This window comes from Camelus bactrianus, chromosome 20, assembly GCF_048773025.1.
Source record: "Camelus bactrianus isolate YW-2024 breed Bactrian camel chromosome 20, ASM4877302v1, whole genome shotgun sequence".
Classification (NCBI taxonomy): Eukaryota; Metazoa; Chordata; class Mammalia; order Artiodactyla; family Camelidae; genus Camelus; species Camelus bactrianus.
The window spans coordinates 42,974,025-42,987,959 of NC_133558.1; the positions used below are offsets into that span (position 1 = coordinate 42,974,025).

At 40.2% G+C, this 13,935-nt stretch overlaps 1 long non-coding RNA gene across 1 annotated transcript in view; it reads right to left on the bottom strand.

The window, feature by feature from the left end:
• The window catches only part of LOC141574273 (uncharacterized), a 61,105-nt gene extending 56,548 nt beyond the window's left edge, over positions 1-4,557 (bottom strand). The window contains exons 1-2 of the long non-coding RNA XR_012501186.1: positions 4,364-4,557; positions 3,860-4,084 (exon numbers count right to left, since the gene is read on the bottom strand). This is a non-coding gene — a long non-coding RNA (uncharacterized LOC141574273). The remainder of the gene's footprint in view (positions 1-3,859; positions 4,085-4,363) is intronic.
• Positions 4,558-13,935: the final 9,378 nt, after the last annotated feature.

Genomic DNA, 13,935 nt, shown 5'->3' on the forward strand with positions numbered 1-13,935 from the left:
CTCAAGCAAGAAGGATCCCTGCCATCCCCCACCCAGTTGCCTCTTCATCCACGTGGACACGAAGACAGAAGACCCGGGTTCTTGTCCAAGTTACACTATCATGGATTCTCACCCATAAAAAGTTACAACTCTATGCTGTCATAAGTCCTTTCCAACTCAAATATGATGACACCAATATCTCAGCAGAATATCTATGTCTCCACTTCCCCTCTTCTAATAGGAGAATATTTCTATGGACACAAAGCAGAAATCCAATTTAAAAAACCATGCACGAAGCCAGGTGAATTTCTGCTTAAGAGACTTTCCTCTCACGCTCAGTGAATGAAAACTCAGAAAAAGTGGTCCTTCTCCTTCAGCAAACGGGAGGCATCCTGATTGTGTGTGTGTGTGTGTGTGTGTGTGTGTGTGTGTGTATAAATCAAATATAATCGTCTGGGATGTGTACAGATTTTTTTTAATGTCACTGTAATTTCATGGGGATGAGCCAACATTTAAAGTAATTTGAATGTAGTGTTCTCAGACAGTCTCAGTCTCTTTTGGTGGAGGAGGTGAAAGGGGAGAGTAAAGGAGGAAAGAGGTAAATGAAACAAAGAAGTAAGAATACTGCTAGGGAAAGGCAAGACGTTAATTTTGTTCCTCATTGCATCACAACAAATTAGGGACTGGCTTTCCCCCGATGTCTTATCGAGCACTGAGTTGCAGAAGAAGAGGCGACAGCCCATTTCTCACTGAGATTGTGGCTGTACGTGGCATCTTATACACACAAATCATTTACACTGATCAAACACTCTAGCAGCAGGCCGTAATTCTCCTGTTTTGAGAGACAAGAAAACAGGAGTTCAAAGAGGATGTATAACTTGACAAAAGTCAGAGGACCAGTAAACTAAAGAGGATGAATTCAAACTCAGATCTGAATGCAGAGTCTGCTCTTCCCACTCCCAGGACTGGAAAATCCTTAACACACAGGCTCCCCAGCTCCCCTGCAGTGTTCCTGGCGCCAAGCATTTCCCATGGTAATGTTAGCCAGTTCTCACAGACACAGCGCTCTGTGCAGCCAATGACCTCCATCGGACCTTGATCATCTACCTGCCACGCCCACCAGGCTTCACCATACAGGCAGGAAAGCTGGCTTTCAAGTGCATACAAAGCCACCCCCGGTCTAACCTGGGCTCTTCTGCGGCTTCTCCAGCCTAAAGGCAGCCATGAAACTGCTCACAGTCTGTACATGAGCCACACTACCTCTCTCCATCTGTCTCCCCACCTATACTACTACTTAGCTATGACCATTTTGAGAATCTTGGAAACAAATTTTTAAAAACAGAAAAGAAAGGATTCTGGAACAAGTGCTTAATACTTACAATTTTAAATGACAAGTTACAAATTGAGTATTGACAAACCGAATCTTCCTTTCTAAATGTCAGTTTTAAGCATTTAAATATATAATAGCAAAAAATTCTCACAAAATTAACAAAAACATAAACAATAAACTGGAATAAATTCAAAAATAATGCCCATGTTCTAAATGGAGTAACTTCAGGACTATACTGAGTGTTAAAGTAAGAGGTATGAATGTAGAGACATAAACATATTGCATGGAGGAAAGCAGTTTTGTAAAGATGTAAGTTCTCCTAAGAATAATTCAAAACTTACTAAAAACTCCCATGAAAATTCCAATCTGATTTTTTTTAACTTGAACAAAATATTTTGGAACTCTTCAGGAATAATAAAGTCATAATACTAGACAAGAAAATTTGGATGGAAGAAAAGAATCAAAAAAAAATCAGACTGCCAGTGATTAAATAAATTTTTACAATATGTAACATATGGTGCTGGAGTAAGGAAGGGAGATTGACAGAAAGGAACCATGAGTTCAAAATGAGACTCTAGTGTATGTAATTATTTTGTACAGGTGGGATTTCAAATCAAAGAGAAAAGTATGAATTCAATAATTGTCCTGGGACAATCAGAATCACCTAGAAAGAATAAATTCTATTCCTGTCATAATGACCACAAGATAAATTGCACATAGTGATGTAAATATTAAAAAGTACTAATAACAGCAAATACAACCCTTTGCTCTTATTAACTCAACTTCTCCTCACTATAACAAGTACTATTACAATCACCACCTTAGAGATTAAAAAAACCTACAGAAGAGATTTATTCCATTATAAGGAAGTATTTCTAAGAATGTCAAAGATAAAACCCATAAGGAAGACATTTACTATCTTAAGAGTAGTTTGAGCCACAACAAGAATAAAAAACTTTCTGAACTAAATGAAAGGAAAGAAATGACAAGAAAAAGCTCTGTGATACATGTTGATGAAGTCACGAAGTAAATTTTCATAACATACAAAGAGATGTCACAAAGCAACAAGAAGCTCCCTCACTTAAATGTTTGCAAAGGACAAAATGAATCATTCATTTTAAAAAATTCAAAAGGCTAATGAGTGAAAAAAGCTCAAAACTTCACTGGTCATCAAATGCAAACAAAAACAATGAAAAAGCAGTTTTGCTTATCATATTGGCGAATATTTTTAAGATATTCTAGTTAGTGTCCATCTGTGTGAGAACAAATCATAAGCGACTTTTTCAGAGGATGACATATCAATGGATATGTAAACTCTGAAAAACGTACATACACACTGACTCAACTCCACTTCCAGGAATCGTTTCCTTTAGAAAAAAAACAATCAGTCGAAACAGATGTATCCATCAGGGCATTTACACAGCACTGTTTACAAAGGTGGGAAGAAAAACTGAAGTGAAATCATATCCAGCGATAGAGAATTGGTTACATAAGTAATTGTGCATTTTTTCATTCCCCAATGGAGAAGGAATTTCTAGAGTCACTTGAAAGGAGTCTGTGATGAATGTAAGTGTCACATCCAGGGACTAAATTTCCAGAAGCCTTAACTAAAGGAATATACATACAAGATCACAGGAATGTCTGTACAAGAAGGATGCAAGTCAAACATTCTTTCTGACAGTGGAAAGTGGAGAAAACTTAACTGTCCACCATTAAGACAATGTTACGGTAAATCAAGGCGAGCTGCGGGCGCTGAGGGAGCCAGTGTTTCGCCGTGGTACAGGGCCTTGTCCACAGCACTCTCCCACCAAATGTGTCCGTGGACAAGAGACGACACCCGCACATCAGGAGACCCCTCCAATCTATCTGAAAGGACCGGGTGAGTCTGGAGTGGGAGGACGTCTATGATATACCCCTGAGTGAATAAAGCGAGCTGCAGAAAAACATATAGTATGGTCTCATTTTTAAATAAATCATATATACACACACCTATACATTGATTTCTCATATGTGTATATATATGTATCTCATAGGCCTAAAGGTCATGAAATATATATACCAAATTTTCCACAGCTTTTACTCTCAGGAAATAATGGGAAGGGAGTTAGGGGCCTTCCTGTACCACCACAGTTCTCTTTTCAGTATTTCAGTTAAGTATACTTGGAATGTAAAAGTTTATTTAAGTCCGAAGTAAAATGGACGATGCATTCCTTAAGACAGAATGCTACACTGGTCATTAAAAATCATGCCAGGGGAGATAGAATATTGTAGAAAAACATGTAATAAGCCGAATGGAAAATGGAGATCTCCGCACAGTAAACAGGGACAGAGTGCTCACTGGTTTTTATGACAGAGCTGATACACACTGACGAAAAGAACAGAAAATAAATGTTAAAATGTTAATTATTATCTCTGAGTAGCGGGACAAGGATAGACTATTTTGCCCCTTTTTTCAGACTTATTATATTAAATGCAAATTATTTTTCATCTGAAAAAAGCATTTTTAGGCGTGTAGTACCACGCATTGGGGAATAATACATGAATACTTACAGAAACAAGTAACTAGGAGACACCGCAGCAGCGCTACTCAATGTAGAACGGGCGATCCTGATTAACATCGTGCAGTTACATAAGGACCCACAAAGTGAGAGCACCTGCTGTAACAGGGCGTGGCCCCCTTCTATTTGTCAGTTGTGTCTTCAGGTCTGAGGCAGTTCTGAGCACGGCCAGTGTCAGTGCTGGTGTCTGGATGGATGCTACTGGAGGTGAGGGCACCTGCAAGCGGAGAGGAAGAACAGAAACCATCCTCTGCCTTTTCTGTCTTGTTTCTTTGTTACTTTAAAAGAGAGGAATAAATAAGATAAACTGTGTATCTTCCCTACAGAAATTTCAGTAATGAAACCGTTTTTAAAGTCTTCACAGCTTATATTCTGCCTATAACTGTCTTTTTAACAAAGCATCATATTTATTAAATGTGAATTGACTCAGTTAATTAACTCCCTGTTGAAACATTCTAGTAAAGAACATGAAATGCCGTATGTAAAAGAACCACACCTGCAGTGACTAGCACAGCTGTCTTGACGGCAGTGCATTCAGCCCGCACCATCCTGTGGTCCTGAGCTCCTGATGCTGGTAAGAGAGCACGCTGCCGCCTCAGATGGAGAGATACTGTGAAAGAGTTTGAACTCTACAGTACTGACAAAACATAACTGACAAATCCCAGGCTCCTTTGAGGCTGTCATTTTCTGTTTCTGACCAACCCCCGTCAATGAGCAGAACCACCCCATTCCCGAGCCATGGGACTCATGTGGGAAGCAGTTTTGGAGAAATTTCCAGGTATAGAATGTAACCAACTGTACATAGAACTCTGAAAAAAGAAAAGATGCAATACTCTGATTTTGGAAGAAACTCAAAATATTCTCCTAAGCCTTAGTAGCTGGAAAGGCTGGGCATCTCCTCAGCCACTTATTTATTTCGCAGCCAGTGAGCATCTCCCACAAACCCTGTTTCCCTGTGTCTGCTGGGAGCCTCAGGCACACTCTTGCTGTCGATCTTATAAGTCACAGGGCAGACGCGTGTCTCTCATGCCTGCAACCCTCACACAGGCTTGCCTCCTAGCCTCACTGTCTGAACTTGGACCCATTTTCTCACCTGTTTATTTGGTATCTGTTCTTCTGTAAGCTGCCTGAAATGCTTTTTGGAACATGTCAGAAGATTCAGTGGGTAGATAAATGGACAGATGGACAGGTGAGAGTTGGGCAGACAGACAGAGAGACTCCAAGAAAAGGGGAACAAAGAAAATTTCCTATGCAGAACCCTCTTCTAGTCAGGGAAGAAAACCACCACGGAGAAGTGTGAAGAGGCAGGTGGCTTAGGACTGTTTCCTGGATTCCATGAAAAGTCACACCAAGAGAGACGGTAGAACTATAAATAATAAAAGAAAAAAGCATGCATGCTTGAAAAATATATCTACAATATGTACTTTCTAAAGAATAGATTCAAATCAGCACGGCCCAATAACACAATCCTTGGGTATTTACAGAAGTGAGAATCCCATCTCCAAACCACAAGGCATCCCTTCGGAGCAGTAAGAGTCTACACGGGACGGTCTTAAAGCCGTAATCACAAAAGCGATGCTATCCTGCCCTTACGAGGAATGAGCAGCTGTGCTCGGGCTGCCCACGCGCCATTTACACCCCACAGCACCTCTAAGGGGGAGGGACGCCTAGCAAGCCCGTCTTTGCAGGACAGCAAACAAGTCCGGGAGAAGCTAAGCTGACCTAACATTTCTCCATCTCTCAGGACTGGTCACTCCAGAGCAGGACTCGAACTCGGACCCACGTGTGTAATCACGTTACTACCGTGCTTTGCGTGCTTTTTGTGTGTATAATACATTTGTTTCTGGCATGAAAGGATATTTAATAAATGATCTGTTGTCCTGTCTATCTCATTAGCTCACAATCAATGTTTATAGTGTTGAATTGTACTCTTTTTCCCTGGAGAAAGGAATGGAACGAGCGGATGTTAGAATGAGGTGGGGCTCCATTCTTTATCTGGTACCTCATCTCATCCAAGTCCCCAACCAGGGAGAAGGAGCAAATGTTCTCTTCATCTTTTAAAGAGAGGGCTCCACTGATGGTGACTTAACTCCAAAACCAAGTCTGGGGAAAGGGCACATTCAGCAACCAGAGCAGTATCACCTGTAGGAAGGCGAAAACAGCTCACGGGAGGGCTCAGGGGGTCAGCCTGATTTAATTTCAATCGATAAAACAGTAACACACTCTAAAAATACTAGCATGCAATCGATTGGCTCTTTCTTGACATCTAGCAATTTTCCACAGCCCACATGTAAAATGATCGTGAACCAGTGAAAGGTAGTGTCTACAGACAAGAAAAATCAATGCCACAGGTAGACTGAAACCCAGGCTGGAGGAAAGGAAGAGAAAGGGCATAGTAAAGAATTGGGGAAAGGCTGGGGAAATAAAATCATCACAAGGACTCTCAAGCATCATCCAACAATCATACAATCATTCAAGAGAGAGAGAGAGTTACTGAGGTCCTATTCTGTGCAAGATTGTAGAGCGGGTGAAGCAAGAGGGCAGCGAACATTGTGGCAGCAAGTGGCGGGGCTCAAATACACTTCTGATTCTGGTACCTTGCACACTTGTCCTCAGTATAAAGGCAAAAAACAAAAAGTAAAATAAAACTCTGTAAACTCAAAGCATTGTTGAAAAAAAAATTAAAGAAGACCTAAATAACTGGACAGACACACCACCCATATTCCTGGATCAGAAGTCAGAGCTCTTGGAATGGCAGTGCTCCTCAAAGCGATCCGTATATTCAACATGGTCTCGATCACAATCCCAGCGGGCTCCTCTGCAGAAACTGACGAGCTGCTGCTACAATTCATATGGGAATTCAAGGGTCTCAGTAACCAAATCGTACTTGAAAAAGAAGAACAATTTAAGAGGACTTGTAATTCTCAATTTCAATCCTTACAACTGTATCTCCAGGTGAGATTAGAGGCCATTGTGAAGTTATTACTGTGTTTATCCTTATTTTCTAAATTCTCTGCAATGAATATAACTGTTACAATAAGAAAAATAAAAAGTAAGGTTTCTTTTAAAATATACACACCGATTCACTCATTGGGAAAAAAATATTTTAACTATAAAGAGGTAAACAAATATCTAGTGAAAAAGGACTACTTAAAAACAAGAGTGTATTTACATTTTTCATTAATTGAAAACTGAAAAGCACAAACACATCAAGTTTCTAGGGAGACCGATGCAACAAATTAAGTTATTTTCAAAAATTCTAATTGAACAATGAAAACTCAAGAAAGGGAAAATTGTGATTGATACCCAAGTGCAAACACATGGAAAGCAAAGGCCTAGATATCACAGTTCCTTTTACTCTGATACTAACACAAGAGAAGAGGAAATTCCTCACTAAGGGGACAGTGGAATCCCATGCATAAGACAGCATACACAGTACAAACTGCACTAGAATCTGAGGTGATTTTCTTAGAAGAATTGCAAAGTTACAACATTGCTGAAAAACTATAAAAACACTGACAGACAGATTAAAACACACAGTCATATATATTATATAGAAACATATGAAGTCTACTCCCATGTTGCATAGAAATACAAACATATTTGTTCATTTTTGGGCACTGAATATTTTATCCCAGGTAGAATATTTCAACTAAAACAAATAATCAATAATACACTCCTCTTGTCAAATCTACTTGATAAGTTACTCTGCTATGTAACCATAATTTGTCTAAGATAGATCTAAAATTAGTGAAAAAGATCTTTGTATGGTTTCTTGAACTCTTCTCAAATTTCCAAACTTAATTTTAAAATAGATCTGAGCAGTATTTCTATATTAACTTTTCCCCCGTGAAATGAACAACACAGTCTGTTGTCAAAATTCTGTCCTTAGAATGATTCACAAGCACTGTATCCTAAGAAAACTGCTGGACAGCAAGGCACTATCCAGACACTGTGACCAAACAAATGAAACACAAGGAAGACAGTGACCCTATTCTGGAGGGCTTACCGTATGTTTCAACACCAGGTATTTATTTGATTGGTTTGATTGGTTAGCAAAATAAAATCAATCAAGTACTTTCTTCTTTAAGCATTCTGTAAGTCATGACCCTGTTGTTAGTGTCATGAGAAGGAAAGACTAAAGCAAGACTTCATTAGGTCAACTAGCAACAGCCATCACTGTGGAGTGAGTAATATAGAAGTTAACTGATAGCAATGCTTCTGCCTACAAGAGACCTAAAATAAACCTACACTGATCTCTTTAAAGAAATGAGGAGATGAGGCCCCAATGAGAAAAACAAAAACTAACAAGAAATCAAAAAAGTAAAGGCTTTTTCATTAACGGTTCCAGGAAGGAGTGGAGCATGGTGGTGAGGATCACAGATACTTGGGACAAACATGAGGGTCTTAATTCCAACAGCACTGTGTAGCTTTGACACTGATAAGTCAGTGAAATTTTCTGAATCTCAGTCTCCTATCCATAGACTGCGGACAACAACAGCACCCGTCTCCTAGAACGGTCCTAATAATTAAGTTATTTTATATATAAAAGGTTAAATAAAATACCTCAGATATTAAATATTACCACAAAAGCACAAGGAAAAAAGAAAACAGAGATAAATTGGAGTTCATCAAAATTAAAAACTTTGCTTCAAATGACACCATACAGAAAGTGAAAAAACAACACACAGGAGAAAATTTTTTCAAATCATTTATCTGATAAGGAATTTGTATCTATAAAAAAAAAAAAGGACCTCCTACAACTCAACAATAAAAAGGCAACTCAATTAAAAAATGAATAGAGGATCTGAAAAATATTTTTCAAGGAAAATATACAAATGGCCAATAAGCACGAAGAAACGATGTTCAATATCATTAGCTGTAAGGGAAATCAAGTCAAAACCACTAGCAGAAACCGCTTCACACTCACTACAATAGGTTATAATCAAAAAAAGAGTAACAAGCACTAATGAGGACACAGAAGATGCAGAGGTCGCAGCCGTTGCTGGTGAGGATGTAACACAGCCTGGCCACTTTGGAAAAACGCCTGGCAGGTCCTTAGAGAGTTGAACATTTGGTTTCTGAATGACCAGGCAATTTTGCTTCCTGAGCACACACGTAAGAGAACTGAAAACAAATGTTCATATAAAACTCCTACAGGAATATTCACGGCGCCATTACTCATCACAGCCAAAAAGCAGAAACAACACAAATGTCTATCACGTGATGAATGGGTAAACAGAGGGGCCCAGCCATACAGTGGAATATTATTCAGCAATAGCAAGGCATAGAGTACTGACCCAGGCCACAACTTGGACAAATATTGAAAACGTTACTCAGTGTGAAAGAAGTCAGTCAAAATAGATGGTTCCACTTACATGAAGTAACTAGATTTACATGAAATTTCCAGCACAGGCAAATCTACAGAGAGAGAAAAGTGGCTTTCTGGGGCTGTGGGAGGATGGGGAAGATGGGAATGTCTGCATATGCGTAAGGGGCTTCCTGTTGGGGGTATGAAAATTTTCTAAGATTGACTGGGATGAACAATTCTGGGCATAGAGTAAAAACCGCCGTACATTTTAATGGGTGAGTTGTTATTAAAACTGGTAAGAAAAAAAGGACCTCCAGCCAGTTACCTTCCCATAGTAAATGCAAATTGCTAAATTTTATTACAGGAAGAAGAAACTGCCCTCAGCATGAAAGCAGGAGTTCAGCAAATGTGAGTTAACCGAAATTGGAAAAGAGCATTTCACTTGAAACAGTTGATGAGTGTACACAAATTATTAAGACATGACAAGGAAAATCAGTTTGACATCACGAAGAAGCATTCTGCTTCAAATGCAGATCAAGGATTCGGCAAGCCCAGCTGCTACAAATGACCAGAGAAGTAACCTGGTTCTTTAAACAAGCGCCAGAGCCAACAAGGAAATAATGGTGAGGAAAGCAGGCGGCCGAAAATCTGGAACAGTTTCCTACAAATACTTTCTCCACTGAAAATTCAAAAACAAAATGAAAGTGATGTGATGTTGTGTTGACCTCACGTGAATGGGCTTCCTTCAGTGCTCCACAGTTTTTTAACCCCGAATGAGAGACTCAGGAGAATCATCATGGCTCCTGGGAGTCACCAAATGACTGCCCACCAGCTCGCTGACCACCATCACATCTGCCAGGGTTGAATTGCAAAGAAGAGACCAACTCCTGAAAGGCACAGGAAATATTGACAAGGGAAAAAAAGGCTGCAGTCAGTCCTGGGACAGAGGCCTTCTGAGCAGAGGCCAGAAGGCTGCAGGTGAACATGAGTGGCCCTGGGGCAGAAAGGGACCACGGGGGAGCAGACCTCAATTCTCTTCTCTCTCTCCCTCGGGTAGGAGAGATAAAGTCTGCATCCTTCTCACCTGGAACTGTGGGTTCTGGCTGGCAAAAGTCTTACCAACATGGAATGAATTACTCAAGACTGTGGAAAAAGGAAAGAAAGCGAGAGGGATTAGGGAGCCAACTCCAAGAATCTCTCAAATGCTCCCATATTTATTGTGTATAATCAAAGGAAATAGTCTTTAACAGTTGTGTGATAGTAAGGAGGAACTTCGTGAAAGATGGGATGAGGCAGAGACTGTAGAATCCGCAATGAGTAAAAAGGCTTAGTTTACCTTTAGGGGAGACATGGGGAGAGGGGAACAAGATAAATTCTTTAGATATCTTCATTACAAAGCAGACCACCAGATCAGCCAGGTCCCTGTTTTGGGAATAATGTACTATCTAACAGCAAGCACGCCCAGCGTTTATAGATGAGTGCCTGGGTCATTGCTGTGCAGAAATCTTCCACGCAGGTCCGCACAGGTAGAAGTGCCACAACGTGCTCAGAAATTATACCGTCAGCACCCCTGGGCTCCCATGGACTGGTTTCAAATTAACCAAACTCATGAGAGACTGATGCAAGAAAACCAGAAATTTAATTTATTAATGTAACAGGAGATGTGAAACTACAAACCAGACTGAAATATCAGAGTTCAACCATGAGTACAGATTCTCCTCAACAGCCCAATCACAGGCAGGCAGTCACATGAAAAGAGTGGACAGAAGCAGAGCAGGAAGGGTTTCTAGATTAACTCAATGGACTAAATTTCTTTTATACGAACAGATCTGCTGCCCAGAAGACATTTAACGCCAATCACAGTGCACTGTCCGTGGACTGTGGCTGAGACACGACTGTGAGCACCTGTGTATCTCTCCTTTCCCTGTCCTTTCTGGGCTAAGTGATGCACAGAGGTACAGAGATCCAGGGATGCAGATACCTCTAAACACCTAAAGCCCATCCCTGGGAGCCTGGAAACCAGACAGCCAGGGTTTAAATACCAGCTCTGTCACTTACTAGCTCTGTGACTTTGGCCAACTTACTCTCTCCGTGCCTCAATTTCCACATTGTAAACCTGGGATAACTATCAAACCTTCCTTACTCACTTGTTGTGAAGACTGAAGGATTCATTTCTGTAAAACGCTCAGAAAAGAATGTAGCATATTTTTGGTGCTCAACAAATGTGAATTTAATAAGAAAGTGATTTACAAATCTCCCTTCTAATCATCTTCTGTGTTTCATGGCTAGTCTGATTCCCAAAGGAAATCCTTATTTCCCCTCTTATAAACTCTTGGGGAGCACCCTTCTGTTGCATCCCACCACCTGTTTAAACTGAGGGAAGGGATGCCTCCGCCACAATCTGGTCCATGGAGAGTGTTTTTCCCTTCACACCCCTGACCCCTGGACAACGGCTAGCCCTCCTCACACTAACAGATTGAGGTGTGAGTCCGGGTCGACAACCAGGGCATATGAAACCTTTCCTTTCCCTCCAGTGTTGGCCACCATTGGGAAGCACCCGGGATGCTCAGCTCCATGGCAGGGCAGCCCTGTGCATGATGGGGCAGATCCTCTTAAGGGAAGGCTCACTGTGGCCCAGAGCTAACTGGGACTGCATGAGTCTCTAGTTCTGGGGCACAGTATCATGACACGCATTTTCCCACAGCCTTGAAGTTCATGGAGAACGTGGCTTCATCAGTAATACAGGAGACATTTATCGCCTGCCTGTTCTTCTGTGTCATCTCTCAGTTGGCTGCTGGAGAAAACATGTGTATAGGTATTGGGTCCCCTTAAGCCCCAATATATATGAAGTAACAAAAAATTCTGTGGCTTAACATTGGTTCAAGGCGACTGTGTAACTGTCCTGACCCTGCTGATGCTAAATTATGGGTATAGGAACTATGGAACCTCCTCAAATATCTTTCAGCATAAAACCAACTTTTCTTATTTTCCTGTTTCTTAGTAACTGCCAAAGACAGTAAAATGATGGCTTCATACAAAACAGGAGCTAAACTTTTTGAGCCCTTTGACATTCCCACTGTGCTAAACACTTTACATAATTTCTAATTCTCACAATTCTGCATAGCAGATACGAGCGTCCCCATCTCACAGACGAGGGAATAACTCAGAGCAAACTGACTCAGGCTCACGTGGCTCAGTGGCAGCATGTGCACGCAAACCCAAGACAAAAAACTACACCCCTTCTTATATGTACAAAATCACCTCCCAACAAATGATACACAGCTGCTTGGTCAATACTCAGGGAACTCAGTACACTTTTCAGCTTTAAGGTGATCCAGAGGCCGCTCTTAGCTGCTTTATAAAATTCCGGCTCACTGGTTGCTAACACTGGAAGAAAAGACCGATTTTGCCATTGTTTGCACAGCAAGTCTGAAATGTTCACAGCGAGATGACAGAATAAGTCTAAGACATAAGCAGAATAATTTTTCCAGGTAGACAGACATAATGGACATTGTGCTATTCTGAAGCACTAAGCAACGGAATCAAAACAAAATAACATTTGTTAAACCTTCTTTTGCAAAAGGAATATTAAGACTGTTAGAATGTGCAACAGCACCACCTATGGCTAAAAACACCTTCCAGGTTGCTGGGAAAGATGCAACAAAAAAATTGCCTGTTGGATCAGAAAGAAGAATCAGATAATTAAATCTTATGTAGCACATAGTGCACTTTGCTTCGGGGAAGGGAGGTGTATTCAGTATTTAATCTGACATTGCTAATACTCCTGAATATAAACAAAAGACACAGGCTCATGGAAACTTCTTAGTAGAGGAAAGAATCCAGTCCAGCCACTTCATTTTACAGGAGGGGAGACTGAGATCTGGGATCTGTCCTCCTGGCAATCAGCAGCAAATCTCTCCTAGGCCTCATGTCTTGCACTGTAGCAAAAACCAACAGATCTGTACTAGGCCTATATTCATAAAAGTCACGTCTGTATTTTTCCAACAGTAATTAATCTAGGTATCTTGCAAAATACTTCTCAAAGAGCCAGGAAAGCATACAAGTGTATTGAAATTCAAAAACATTTATTTGCACATTAAAACAGCATGAGCTTTATTCTATTAAAAAAAGTGACATGTCAAATCAATGTTTTGATATTTTAAAACCTATTAAGAGTGCAGAAAAATAAATCAAAATTTTCTTTAATCACAAAAGAGAGAAGCTTATTCACTGAAAATGATCAATGTAGATTTTTCTAAACTTAATGGTTCTGGTCAGATTCCTACGAATTTAAATGTCTGAGTGGATGGTTACACGGCAACATGAATTCTGAGTTGTAACAACACACATTCTGTGTAAATAATATTCAAGGCCGTCTGCTTAAGGTGATTTAACTAGTCCCTGTCTCACTAGAATGATAAAGATTTCATTAAAACTTCATACTGCACACACACACACAAAACCCTGAATCTTTGTTACTTTAAGCCATATTCATATATTCATAAATATGCATATTGAATATGCATCAGAAACAAGCCACCCTCTTTAGTATTCAGAGTTGATCCTTCTAAACTATCTGTCCTTGTGACAGCATATTTTTATAAGCAGCTCTTGGGTGCTTCATATACAAGGCGTCCACCTCTCACAGTCAAACAAGGTAAAGGGCATCACTCAAATTTCACAAATGAGGAAATGTACTTAAGCCATGAAAACAACTTACATATTCATCATCAGGAAAGAAAAGAGTAAAGATTTTA